Here is a 14,129-nt window from a genome sequence, read left to right on the forward strand (position 1 = left end):
TCTATAGAAAATGGTGGGCAGAATTATAAAAACACATTTCAGAACTTCCAGCTAATTATACTTAAACACCCAAAATATATGAAGGAAATAAATTTCCAAAGGGCATCTTCCCACATCAGGAAAAGCATCAGCTACTTTCTTTATCCTTTCATGTAATAATGAGCATATATCAAGCTCTGAAGCTCTACTAGGACAGGCCCCTTGGAAATAATGCATTTCAAGAATCGTGACTTCTTTCCATTTCTTTCGATCTTCTTTAACTTCTTTCAACAGTATAATAGTTTTCAGCATACAAGTCTTGCACTGCTTTTGTTAAATTCATTCCTAGGTGTTTATTCTTGTTGATACTATAATGTATAAGTAGAATTTTCTTAATTTCATTTCTGGATTGTTCATTGCTATGGTAGAGAAATATAGTTGACTTTTATATTTTGATCTTATATCCTACAATCTTGTTAAACTCTTATTTATTGCGTTTAACAGTTTTTTAGTAAAATCCTTGAGATTTTCTATATACAAGATAATGTCACACTAGCCTCGTAAGATAAGTTGGAAAGTGTTCCCTCTGCTTCTGTTTTCTGGAAGACATTATAGATAATTGGTATTACTTATTCCTTATACGTTTGGTAGAATTCAGTGAAATCATCTGGGCCTGGGCTTTTTCTGCAGAAATTAACATGAAGGGGGCGCCTGGGTGGCTCAGTTGGTTAAGCGACTGCCTTCGGCTCAGGTCATGATCCTGGAGTCCCTGGATCGAGTCCCGCATCGGGCTCCCTGCTCGGCAGGGGGTCTGCTTCTCCCTCTGACCCTAACCCCTCTCATGCTCTCTGTCTCTCATTCTCTCTTCTCAAATAAATAAATAAAATCTTTAAAAAAAAAAAAAAAGAAATTAACATGAAGATCCTAAAATTCATATGGAATTGCAAGGGACCCCAAATAACCAAAACAATCCTAAAAAAGGAGAACAGAAAGGACTCGCACTTCCCAATTTTGAAACTTACTACAAAGCCGTAGTAATCAAAACAGTCTGTAGCTGGCATAAGGAAAGACATACAGATCAATGGAATAGAATTGAGAGTTCAGAAATAAACCCATACATCCATGGTCAGTTGATTTTTGACAAGGATACCAAGACCATTCAATTGTGAAAGATTAACCTCTTCAATGAGTGGTTCTGCGATAACTGGGTATCCACATGCAAAAGAATGGAGTTGGCCCTTTATCTCATACCATATAGAAAAATTAACTCAAAATAGATCAAAGACCTAAATGCAAGAGATAAACCTCTTAGAAGAAAACTTAGGAGTAAATCCTTGTGATCTTTGATTAGGCAGTAGCTTCTTAAGATGAAACGCCAAAAGCACAAGTGACAAAAGAAAAAATGAATTGGACTTCATCAAAATTAAGAACAGTTGTGCTGCAAGTAATATCTTCAAGCAGAAGGGCAGCCCATTGAATGTGAGAAAATATTTTCAAGTCATATATCTGATAAAGATCTTGTATCCAGAATGTATGTAAAACTCTTACAACTTAGCAATAAAAAGAACAATAACCCAATAGAAAAGTATACAAAGGATTTGAGTAGACATTTCTTGAAAGAAGATATACAAATGGCCAATAAAGACATTAAAAGATTTTCAGTATCATTAGTCATGAGGGAAATGCAAAGCAACTCTGCAGTTAGATACCACTTCATACCCACTAGGATGGCTGTCATAAAAAAAAATGGACAATAGCAAATATTCAAGAAGATATGGAGAGATTGGAACCCTTATACATTGCTGGTGGGAATATAAAATCATATAGTCACTTAAGAAAACAGTTTGGCAGTTCTACATAGTTAAACATAGAGTTAGAAAAAAATACAATCCAGAACTTCTATTCCTAGGCATATACCTGAGAGAATGGAAAATACATGTCCGCACAAAAATTTGTATGCTAATGTTCATTGCAGCATTATTCACTATAGCCAAAAGATAGGAAAAAAACAAATGTCCATTAACAGATGAATGCAAAATGTGGTATATCCATACAATGGGATATTGTTTGACAATAAAAAGGAAGGAAGTACTGAGGTAGGCTACAACATGATGAATCTTGAAAGCATTATTCTAAGTTAAAGAAGCTAGTCACAATGACCACATATTGTATATTCTATTTGTATGAAATATCCAGAGTAGATGCATCTATAGAGACAGAATGTAGATTAGTGGTTGCCAGGGCCCAGGAGCTCTCAGGAAAAATGAGGTGTAGTAACTGCTAATGAGCACAGGGTTTCTTTTAAAGGTGATAAGAAGGTTCTAAAATTGATTGTGGTGATGGATAAACACAACTCTGTGAACATTACTAAAAGCCATTGAATTATACTCCCTAAATAGGCGAATTGTATGGCATGTGATTTATAGCTCATTAAAGCTGTTTTTTAAAGGAGGAGGAGGAGAAAAACCATAATAATAAACACAGTTCTGGGTGAAAATAAGTCAGACTGAGGAAAACAAATACCATGTGATTTCACTCATGTGAAATCTAAAAAACAAAACAAACAAACAAAAAGCAGAATCACTCATAAATACAGAGAACAAACTGATAGTTGCCAGAGGGGAAGGGAGTGGGGACGTTGGGCAAAAAAGTGAACAGGAGAGGGAGATACAGGCTCCCAGTTATGGAATGAATAAGTCATGGGAATAAAAGGCACAGCATAAGGAATATAGTCCATGATATTGTAATAGTGCTGGATGATGACAGATGGTAGCTACGCTTGTGGTGAGCAGAGCATAATGTATAGAGATGTTGGATCGCTATTTTGTACATCTGAAATTAATGTAACATTGTGTGATAACTATACTCAAACAAAAAATTTAATAAAAATAAAAAGCTAAAATAATGTTTAAAAAAGGAAATTCCGGGTCTTACAGTATAGATATGCATTTTAGTGATCAAAAAAGGATTTTTTCCTGAATAATCAACGTTCTATTTTTCTATTCAGTGGAAGGAAAGGATAGGGAAACAGGAATTAACTCAGGGACCTCTCCAAACTTACACTTTTCAGAAAGATTCTGATTATTGTTTTACTTCTTTAAATAATACAGATTTTATATAGTAATTTCACAGTTTTAAAACATCCTCTTTGCAGTGCAAATTTTCTATTGGGGGGTGCTTTTCACGTGGAAGTAGAAATCAGATCCACTGGTTTCCCTTCACATATAAAATACAAGTCCAGACACTCCCTAGGATGGCTTTAAAAGGCTGACTTTAGCCTATGTTTCTAGCCTCATCACCTTATCATTCCCTGTTCTAGCCAGTTCTTCATTTTGCAGTTGTCTGTGACTTCCCATGTGCTCCTTCTGTCTAGAATGCCCTATATACCTCTTCTCTTCCTGGAAAACTCCCTCCAGGCACAGCTTAATTTTCACCTTCCTAGAGTTCTTCCTGACTCTCATAGACAGAATTAATTGCTCTTGCCTTTGTTTTAATTGTATTTGTTTTTGCCTCTAGCATGTTGTGTTATAATATGTCAGTTTAGCAGTCTTTGTCAGCCAAGCCTTTGATAACAAAAACCAAGTGTTTACTTCTATATCCACTGAATGTACCAAGTCTATGCCTGGCCCATTGTAAGGTAACAATCAATGTTTGACTGATAGATGGATGGATGGACAGACAGACAGACAGATAGATATCTGATACTAATTGAGTCAGCTTGCTGGTTGGAATCTGGAAAAAGGAAGCATAAGATTATGCTTCTCCCCCTACCCAGCTTCTTGATTGTCAGCAATAAGTATTTCCTGAGTCCCTGTGGAATGTCTAGTATCATGGCAAATCCAAAAAAATATATAAACCATGGTCCCTGCCCTTAAGGATCTTCTGTAATTGAAGAGATAGACTCCGATGTTTGATGCTAACTAGAAGATAACAGAAAATAACATATAATTGAGTGCTCCGTAATTTTATAATTGCTATCAGAATTCAGTGAAAAAGAAACTTGTTTCTGTCTTCAAGTGTTAGGGCCATATGGCAAACATAGCATTTCAGACAACAGGAGGGCCCTAGAAGTGAACCCAAGTAGAGTTCCAAAGTGGCACAGGCGGCTAACAGTTACCAGCACCATGGTGGGCAAGCAGTAAACTGCGCAAATAATCCCCAAGCCAGCCTAGTCAAGGGAAAAGTGAGTCGTGGCTCCTTGGAGCATTTGTAAAGCTTTCAAAGGCTCACTTTCACTCAAGGGACTCCCTATATCTTTACCTCTTTTATGGAACTTTTTTAAAAATCCACTTATTGGGGCACCTGGGTGGCTCAGTCGGTTAAGCGTCTGCCTTCGGCTCGGGTCATGATCCCAGGGTCCTGGGATCGAGTCCCGCATCGGGCTCCCTGCTCGGCGGGGAGTCTGCCCCTCCCACTCCTACTGCTCCTGCTCGCTCGCTCTCTCTCTCTGTCTCTCAAATAAACAATCTTAAAAAATGGTTTTAAAAATCCACTTACTCACAAATATTTATTGAGTGCTGTATTAGTTTCCTATTGCTGCTATAATGTGACCACAAATTTAGTGGCTTTAAACAACAGGAATTTATTCTCTTACAGTTCTGGAGGCCAGAAGTCTGAAATGAATCTTATGGGACTAAAATCAAAGTGTCAGCAGGGCTACAGTCAGCTGGGCTATACTCTCTCTAGAGGCTCTAAGGGAAAACCTGTTTCCATGCCTTTTCCGGTGTCTGGAGCTGTGTTCTTTGCTCATGGCCCCTTCCTCCAACTTCAAAGCCAGCCGCGTAGCTTTTCTCTGTGACTCTGCTTCCATTATGTGACCTTCTTTTCAGTGTCAAATCCCCCTCTGCTTCCCTCTTCTAAAGAACACTTACGATTACGTTAAGGGCACACCGAGATAATCCAGGATAATCTCCCCATCTCAAGAGCCTTAATGTAATCACGTTTGCAGTCTCTTTTGCCATAAAATGTACCATTCACAAGTTCGGAGGATTGAGACATGGACATCTTTGGGGGCTACTCTTCAGCGTTCCGTGAGTATCTACTAAGTAGCAGGCACCGTGCTAGGCACTTTATATCTCTGCTACACATATGGTATTCATAGCTTCTCTTTCCTACTGGAAATTCCTGGACGAGAGGTCCATGTTGCTTTCTCTTTCACAGTGCTTAGCACGTGGCCTTGCTTGTATAGAATAGATACCTGGTAGGGGCGCCTGGGTGGCTCAGCCGTTAAGCGTCTGCCTTCGGCTCAGGTCATGATCTCAGGGTCCTGGGATCGAGCCCCACATGGGGCTCCCTGCTCGGCGGGGAGCCTGCTTCTCCCTCTCCCACTCCCCCTGCTTCTGTTCCTGCTCTCGCTAACTCTCTCTCTGTCAAATAAATAAATAAATAAAATCTTTAAAAAAAAAAAAAAAAAAAGAATAGATACCTGGTAAATAATTAATGAATGATATGAGCCACACCCTGTCACAGTAGAATTTAAGTTAACTTCATTCACAAAATATGTATTCAGTCATAGGGCAAGGGTCTTTGATATCTGGATAGTCAGATGCAATCCAGGAAATAGTTGTCGAGCTCCTACTGTGTGCCAGAGAACTTGCTAGTTATTAAAGATAAGGACAGAAGTAAGGTAGTCCTGCCCCTGAGGACAAATAACGAGCAGCTGTGTGCCCAGGCTGGCTAAGAAAGGTCTGGTTGGTGGAGAAGCCATGTCCCAATCTATGGGCACCTCTTAGGGGTACAGGTTAATGGATGGGCCATCTAGAAGGAACCCCAGGGGTCATCTAGCACCACCACCACCATCACCTCCAACCATCACCCCACCTTCACATTCCTATCTGCTGTTGAGATTCTCTGTCCGATATCACTGCCTAGCATTCTCCAACTTCTGATTGTACACCTCTTGTCACAGGGAGGTCACTTTCCCCAGCGGCAGCCCATTTGATCTCCAAGCCAGTCTAAAAAGTTAACAGAACTCTTTCTTCTGTTGAGCTGAAATACTGCCACCGCTCTTCCTAGCCATTCTGCCTCCTGCAGCCACACAAAGCAGTGTACTTCCTCAGTCTGGAAGAGCCATTCAGATATTTCTAGAGGCTCCCCTAAGTCTTATCTTCTTACTCAGCCATTTATTCATTCAACAAATGGTCTCTGAACATCTCTTATATGACTGCCACTGTGCTATGGACTGGAGATACAGAGATGAGTAGGACAAAATTCTGTCCTCAAGGAGCTCCCAATCTAGCAGGGAAGCAGTCGTGTGTACAACGTGACAAGTATTCCAGGAGAAGGAGCTGAGAGTGGAGACCAACCAGCTACACATAGGGCTATTAAGAGGTCAGGAAGGTGGTATTTGAGCTTGGCCTCATTCAGTCAGTCAGTATTAATTGAGTACCTACTGCACATCAGGTATTCTGTTGGGTGCCAGGGATGTAATAGTGACCTAGGAATTTACCAGGCAGAATATGCCAGGCAAAGGGATCAGCATTTGCGAAGTCAAGAAGGTGTTCACTTATTTAAACATTTCTTTTGGTTGTTGGGTTTTTATTGTGTTTGAAGCAAAGATGGTAGGCACTGGGGATACAGAGATAAACCACACTGACACTGTCCCTGACTTCAAGAAGCTTGTAGTCAACTGGGATATACTGACAAGTAAACTAGCATTCTGACATAATGTGATTAATGGCTGTAATAGGCACAGGGCACTAGGGAAGCACATAAACAAAGACACTAAGCTCAGTAAGGGTGTGGGGAGGTACTGTGTTCAGAGCAGGATTTTTTTTAAATATTGAGGCTGTTGTGATGCCTGAGCTGAGTCTTCAAGGGCAAAAAATTAGAAGCCAGGCGGATGTAGGGGAGAAGGATAAGGAAAAGGGTGCTGAACATGTGAAGGTGGGAAGGCATGAGAGAATAACAATTGTGACAAAACTTGTCAGGAGTTTGGTATAGCTGCGGCAGAAAGTTTGCTTGGGCCAGTGGCAGGAGATGAGGCTGGAAACTTAGATGAGGCCAGATCCTTAAGGACCTTGTGTACTGCACTAAAGTGTTTGGACTTTATCCTGAAGGCAGTAGGGAGCCAGAAAAGATCATTAACCAGGGAAGTGACACAGTCAGATTTTTCTTTGACAAAAATAACTCTGGCCACAGTGTGGAGGATTAAATCCAAGGGGTGAGACTAGAGGCAGGAAGACTGGCTGGAAGGCTGGTGCAGTCAGCCAGCGCGGTGATAATGAGGGCAGTGGCAGAGGAAACAGGAAAGGGGGGGGGGGCAAAGGGAGGGTTTATGAAGTAAAATTATCAGGGAGAGGAAGACAGAACAATCAAAATTGACACTAAGGTTGTCAGTTTGAAAAAACGATGATAGGAATACAGGAGGAAGAGTACGTTTCAGGGGGTGATGATGAGTTCATTGTTAGTCATGGGGTTTTCGGGGTACCTGAGAGATAGAGAGATGTCTAGGGAATTATCAAAGTTTGGAATGCAGTAGTGTCTGGGCATAAACTAGAATGGTGTGTGAAAATAACAGTTCTTAATTCAACAAATATTTATTGAGTGCCTATATGTGTTATACTAGAGGAGGTTCCTGGAGTTACAAAGATGAGTAAGACGGTCTCTGCCCCCCAAGAGTCCCACCTCATCGGGAAAGCAGAGGTAGAAGCAAACAATGATGAGGCAATGTGGAAACACAGCAATAGAGGTTCTGCACAGGATGTTGTTATAGGGACACTGCCAAGAAGCACTTCACCTGAGGGAGAAGAGGGAAGGCCTTCTAAATTAAGTGCTATTATCTCAGTTAAATCTTGAAGAAATAAGAGTTAACCATGTTTTAAAAAAAGAAAAAAAAAAGGAGAGGGAAGGACATTCCAGGCAAAGGGGACAACAAAAGCAAAGTCAGGGAGGCAGGAACAAAAACATGGTGTATGCATTTCAGTATTGGTAGAGTACAGAATACAAAGGTGAAATTAGAGTGTGTAAGGGCTGGGTCATGGAAGGCTTTATGCACCATGTTCACATAGTTTGGACTATAAACAAAGAAGAGCCCCTGAAGGTTTCAAGGAAAATGACACGGTCAGAGCTGCATCATTCTGATGGTTGTGTTTCCCTCTCCTAGAATACAAGCTCGATGAAGACAAAGAACATCTAGTAGACACTCATAGATATTTGTTGAATGAGGGAATTAGCATAGGGGGCCAACGTGAGGGGCCAAGACTAAAGGCAGGGAAATTATGGCAATAATCCAGAGTGTAAATAATGAAGGCCTGACCTCAGATTGGCAGTGGGAGGTGCAAAGAAGGTGCTGGAGTCAAGAACTATGTACCAAGCTTTGGTCTGGCTAGACAGTGATACCTGCATGATTTTATCCTCCTTTCAATTTACCATACTGACATTCTGCTATGTCCTGGATACTGCTAGATCTCAGGGACACAAAGAAAAGTAAGATCTGTGCCATGCTTTTAGGAAGCTCCTGGTTTCGTGGATTAGACAGACCAATCTAGGAAAGATAGATACAGTATAATGTATATATTATGTATTGGTTCTACAATAGAGTTCTGAACTGGTGGGGGCACCATGTAGAAATGACTAATCCACATGGGGAAAGGCTTCATGGTAGTGACATTTGAGCTGGTTGTCAGACGTAGAAGGAATTGCCAGGCGGAGCAGGGGAGTATGGCATTCTGGGGTGAAGAATCATGTGCAGGTACATGGAATTGTGAAAGGCTTGGTCAGATTCCAAGACCAGTGAGAAGCTGGGTGTGGCTCTATACAGGGACGGCAAAAAGCTTTTATGTCATGTGCTGACTCCATTTGATTGATAGTAGCTACCAATCAAAGGTATCCCCATCTACCCAGACAAAAGCTAGAAACACGGGCCTCCATCATCTCTACATCCTACTCATTCTACCTCCAAAATGGTTTTTGACTCCAACCCCTTCTTTGTACCTCCCACTGCCAATCTCATGCCAGGCCTTCATAAAAGGCTGTGTTAGGAAAGATTCTGAAGCCGTCTCTGAGCTTAATGGGAAAGAGTAATGTGATCAATTAGCAATGTCTGCCATGGGTATAAAAGTAAGGACTGGCAGTATGCAGTCACATCCCTGGGCGTAGAGTATGAGGTCAGGAATGGCAGGAACTGGTGCATTAGAGTCCAGTTTTGAGAATGTTGAGATTGAAGTACTTATGGGCTGGAGGTGTCCAGTCGATAAGCAGATTGAGAGCTCAGAAGATAGGTCAGTGACAAAGATGTAGATTTTTGAAATTACCTATGTATACATCAGAAGTAGATAAACTTTTTCTGTAATGGTCCAGATAGTAAATATTTTCGACTTTGCGGGTCATAAGGTTTCTATCCATACATGTTTAACTTTGCTCTTGTCGCCTCAGAGCTGCCATACATAGTATTTAATGAATGGGTATGGCTGTGTTCCAATAAAACTTTACTAACAAAAACACATTAGGCTGGATTTGGCCTGTGGGCCATAGTTTGACAACCTCTAATGTTGACAGGACATAGCATACCATCATGGGATGTAATAAAGTATACTTGGCACCAGACAAGACTTGAGTTTGGTCCCAGCAGCTCTCTACCTACTAACTTTGTGACTTTGGACAAGCCAGTTAAAATTTTCTTGACTCTGTTTCCTCTTCTGTAAGATGGAGCTTCATGCTAGTGTCTGCCTTACATGCTTCCTGTGAGGAATAGCTGAGCTCTTCCATATAAGCAGTAATTACAGTACCTAGAATTCAATAAATGTTTGCAATTATTACTATCACTATTACTATTGGGATTGTTCATGTTGTTAGAGATTTTAATTAAGATCATAGGAATGCATGAGATCACTGGGGGAAAGTGGGTAGAACAGAAGAGAAGAGGGTATCAACATTTAAGGGGCAAACAGAGGGGGAGAAACCAGAGAAAGAACTGGCAACATTGTAGGAGAGGACCCAGAAAGAAGTATAGGTGACCCTTGAACAACATGGAGGTTAGGGGCACTCACCCCTTGCACTGTCAAATATCTGCATATAATGGGTTGTGGGGGTTTTTTTTTTTTGGTATATTTGACACACAATGTTACATTAGCTTCAGGTGTTGCATATAACTTCTGACTTCCCCAAAACTTTACTAATAGCCAGCTGTTGACCAGAAGCCTTACTGATAATACAGTCGATTAACACATTTTGTGTGTTGTTTGCATTTTATACTGTATTCTTACAATAAAATAAGCTAGAGAAAAGAAAATGTTACTAAGAAAATCATAAGGAAGAGAAAATGTATAATCTATACTATGTTTATTTTAAAAATATGTATATAAGTGGATGCACACAGTTCAAACCCATACTGTTCAAGGGTCAACTGTGATGTATAGGAATCTAAGGAAGGAAACTGTTTTAAGGAAAGGGCAAAAAGCAAAAGTCTTCCACATGAGAAAAATGGGAAAAGGCCATGAAAAGGCAGTTATCAAAAGACATACAAATGGGCAATAAACATTTGTTATAAAAAGATGTTCATTTTCACTGATAACCAAGGACATGAACAAAGAATCATGTGTTTTTGTTGCTTATCTGTGAGATTGGCAAAGATATAAAAGATTAACACAATGTTACCAAGGCTGTGGGGAAACAGGCACTCTCTTGTACTTACTGGTGGGAATGTAAATTTTTGGGGACTTTACAGAGGAGAGTTGAGCAATATGTATCAAAATGAAAAATAAACATATTTTATGAGGCAGCAGTGTTCTGAGAATTTACCCCAAAGGAGATAGAAAATTATACAAATGCTTTTTAAAAATACATGTAACAATGTTGGTCTCAGCATCATGATAGCAAAAACAACCTAAAATGCTCAACAATAAAATAGTCATGGCAGATACACACAATGGAATACTATACAGCCATTAAAAATTATGACATAGCTCTATACTTAATTGACGTGGAAAGATATCCATGGCACATTATGGAAGGTTATAAAGCAGCAATGTATTTTCTCCATTAAATAAGACTTTGCTCCTAAGAAACAGTGTTTTTGGTTTTTTTCTTGGCAGTGAGGTTTCAGGTCATTGCACTTTTTGTTAAAGTTTGAGTAGTTGAATATATTTTACTGAACATGTGTCATTTTATAGAAACAGTAACAAGTAATATGCTGGCAACCCAGATCTCTGAAAAAATAAAGCCCTAAACTTGTAGTATTTGCTAATTTTGATGATATAAATACTCTCAAGGGCTTGCAAAATTCCTGAATATTTAATAATCAGCACTCACTAGCTGGCTTTGACATACCGCTGGCACTGAGCCACCCAGGCACCCCAAAAGGAAGTGCCTCTAAAATTATCCATATTGTACCAGGCCTCACCTATAACTCCCCTCCTCTCTCTCTGTCTCTCTCTCTCTCTCTACTGCCTTTACGTTCTCATCATTCATTTGCTCCTCAGTTTGCTCTTCTGACACCACTGAAAATATACCAGTAATCACCTGATTGCCAAATCCAACAGACCCTTCTCGGTCCTCAACATACTCAACTTCATTGTTACTAATAATACAAATTTGCCCTCTTGTGCTAGGCTTTCTTCTCTTATCCCAAGCAAGAACAAACAAGGTTCATGGCTTACCATGGCCTGCCTAAGACAAGCTGAAAAAGAACGTAAAACTGTGGGAGAGGAAGACGTGGATTGGAGACGGGTCAGGTTATATGTGTTAGTGGCCACATTTTATCTGTCTTGGTAATTTTAGGGCTTAACCAGTGGGTGGAACCCAGCAGACACACACAAATGTGGCTCACTCTCTGTGACATCTGGGGCAAGACACTTCATCTTTCTGAGCCTCAGTTTCCCCATGTATACAATGAGAGTCATAATAATACCAACCCTAAGGGTTGTTTCAAGAATATCCATGTGCCTGTATATTGTGACCTTTAAAGATTATTCAAACATAGGAAGTAAAAAGGTTTATAATGTTATCTTTGTTTGGTATTTCTTCCCAACCTCCCTAAATTAAACTTCCCTTGACCTTATCTCCCTCAAGCTACTATTTCTTTCCTTCCATTTTCCATAAAATTGCCTGCTTTCTCCATTTCTTTCTTTCCCATTTACTCCGCAACTGTCTGTTCCACTGGAACTCCTTTTACCAGGTTCACGAGAGACAAGTAATTTCTAATCTTCATCTTACTTGACCAGCATTTGATACTGGTAAATGTACCTCGATTCTTTCTTTTGTTTTAAACAGTTATCGCCAGGGGGCGCCTGGGTGTCTCGGTCAGTTAAGCGTCTGACTCTTGATTTCGGCTCAGGTCATGATCTCAGGGTTGTGGAATTGAGCCCTGCATTGGGCTCCATGCTGGGCATGGAGCCTACTTAAAATAAAACGAAGAAGAAGAAGAAGCACTTAAAAAAAAAAAAAAAGATTTTATTTATTTATTTGAGAGAGAGCATAAGCGGGGGGAGGGACTGAGGGAGAGGCAGACTCCCTGCTGATCAGGGAGCCCAACTCAGGGCTCGATCCCAGGACCCTGAGATCATGACCTGAGCTGAAGGCAGATACTTAACAGGCTGAGCCACCCGGGCACCCCTCTTTTTAATGCTCAAATTATCCCAGATTTGGCCAATGAGATCTCCTCCAAGCCAGCACCTATGTATTTTTTTACATGACCCCATCACTTCTTTAATGTACCTTTGCTTTCTGGTGAACAAAATTTCCCCAGTTCACATTGAACTGTCCCCACTCCAGCCCTGGAATCAGCCATTTCTCTTCAAAGCCCTGGTTCCTATTGGTAGGAAACAGTATTTCATTACCACAGTCTAGGCACTGGGTATGCTCATTGCTATTGATGCATGTTGCTGTTAGACTTTTTCTGTTGACTGAGCTAGGAAATAATGTACTTTTTTGAAATTGTGAAACTATTAATGGAAATGGATTATAGCAACAACAATAATCATAATAATCCATTAGTCCATAGTGATATTCAGTAGAGAGAGAGGGGGAAAAAAGGGAGAAAGATCTTTTTTTCTAGCAGAATACTAGCTAATAAATATAAAAGGAAGATAGAATAGAAAATCACTATTTTACAACTCCCAGTATAATAATTGATTTTGACATGATTATCAAATGGATGCTAAAACCATTGAGTAAAAAGCTCTTGGGGAACAGGATATTCACACAGTCTCAAATTATCACCCCACAGGTTCCTTGCTCAATTACTAAGGGGAAATGTCCGTTTACAATGGGAAAATCTAGCAGTCACTAGGTTAAACAAGTGATTAAACCCAGCATTGTCAATACCAGGACAACCTGACATTGTGCCTCCTGATGTAATAAGAAGTACAGAGCATCATTTATGAAATATTCTTGCCAAAGATGTTTAACCTGAATCTAAATATGAAAATAACAGTTAGACAAGCCTAGACTGTGAGACTTCCACCAAGTTAACTGGCCTGGACTCTTCAAAAAGCCACTATCATGAAATACAAAAGAAGGTAAAGGAATTGTTCTAGATTGAAAAAGAACCATGAGCTCTAGCAATCAAATACAATGTGCCAACCTTGAATGGATTCTGAATTGGGGGGTGGAGGATCATAAAGAGCTATGAAAGACATTTTTGGAATAACTGGGTAAATTTGAATTTATACTATATTATTAGATGACATTATTAAATTAATACTGATTTCTTAGATGTGACAATGTGGAAGACTTCTTTTTCTTAGGAGATGCATGGTGAAGTGTTTAGGAGTGAAGTGTCCTCATATTTGTAGCTTACTTTCAAATGACTCAGCAGAGTGTGTGTGTGTGTGTGTGTGTGTGTGTGTGTGTGTGTGTCTGGAGAGAACAAATAATGGGAAATTAGTAACCGTTTGTGAATCTAAGTGTAAGATGAGTGACTACTTGTTGTACTATTCTTCTAACTCTTCTGTAGGCTTGAAAGTTTTCACAATCAAAGTTAGAAAAACACTTCTTTTTAAAGCCTTTAAAAATATATGGTGAGATTCAACAAGTGGTACTGGGGCAATTGGATATACACATGCAAAAAGATAAAATTAGACCCTTATTTCGTACAATACACAAAAGTTATCTAAAAATGGATAAGAGGCCTAAGTGTAAGAGCTAAAACTATAAAACTTACAAAAGAAAATGTAGAAGAAAACCGTTGAGACCTTGGTAAAGCAATGATT

At 39.8% G+C, this 14,129-nt stretch overlaps 1 protein-coding gene across 5 annotated transcripts in view; it reads left to right on the forward strand.

Annotated features, from left to right (window-relative positions):
* The window catches only part of HDAC8 (histone deacetylase 8), a 213,003-nt gene that overhangs the window by 26,285 nt on the left and 172,589 nt on the right, over positions 1–14,129 (forward strand). The window lies entirely within an intron of this gene.

This window comes from Halichoerus grypus, chromosome X (assembly GCF_964656455.1).
Source record: "Halichoerus grypus chromosome X, mHalGry1.hap1.1, whole genome shotgun sequence".
Lineage (NCBI taxonomy): Eukaryota > Metazoa > Chordata > Mammalia > Carnivora > Phocidae > Halichoerus > Halichoerus grypus.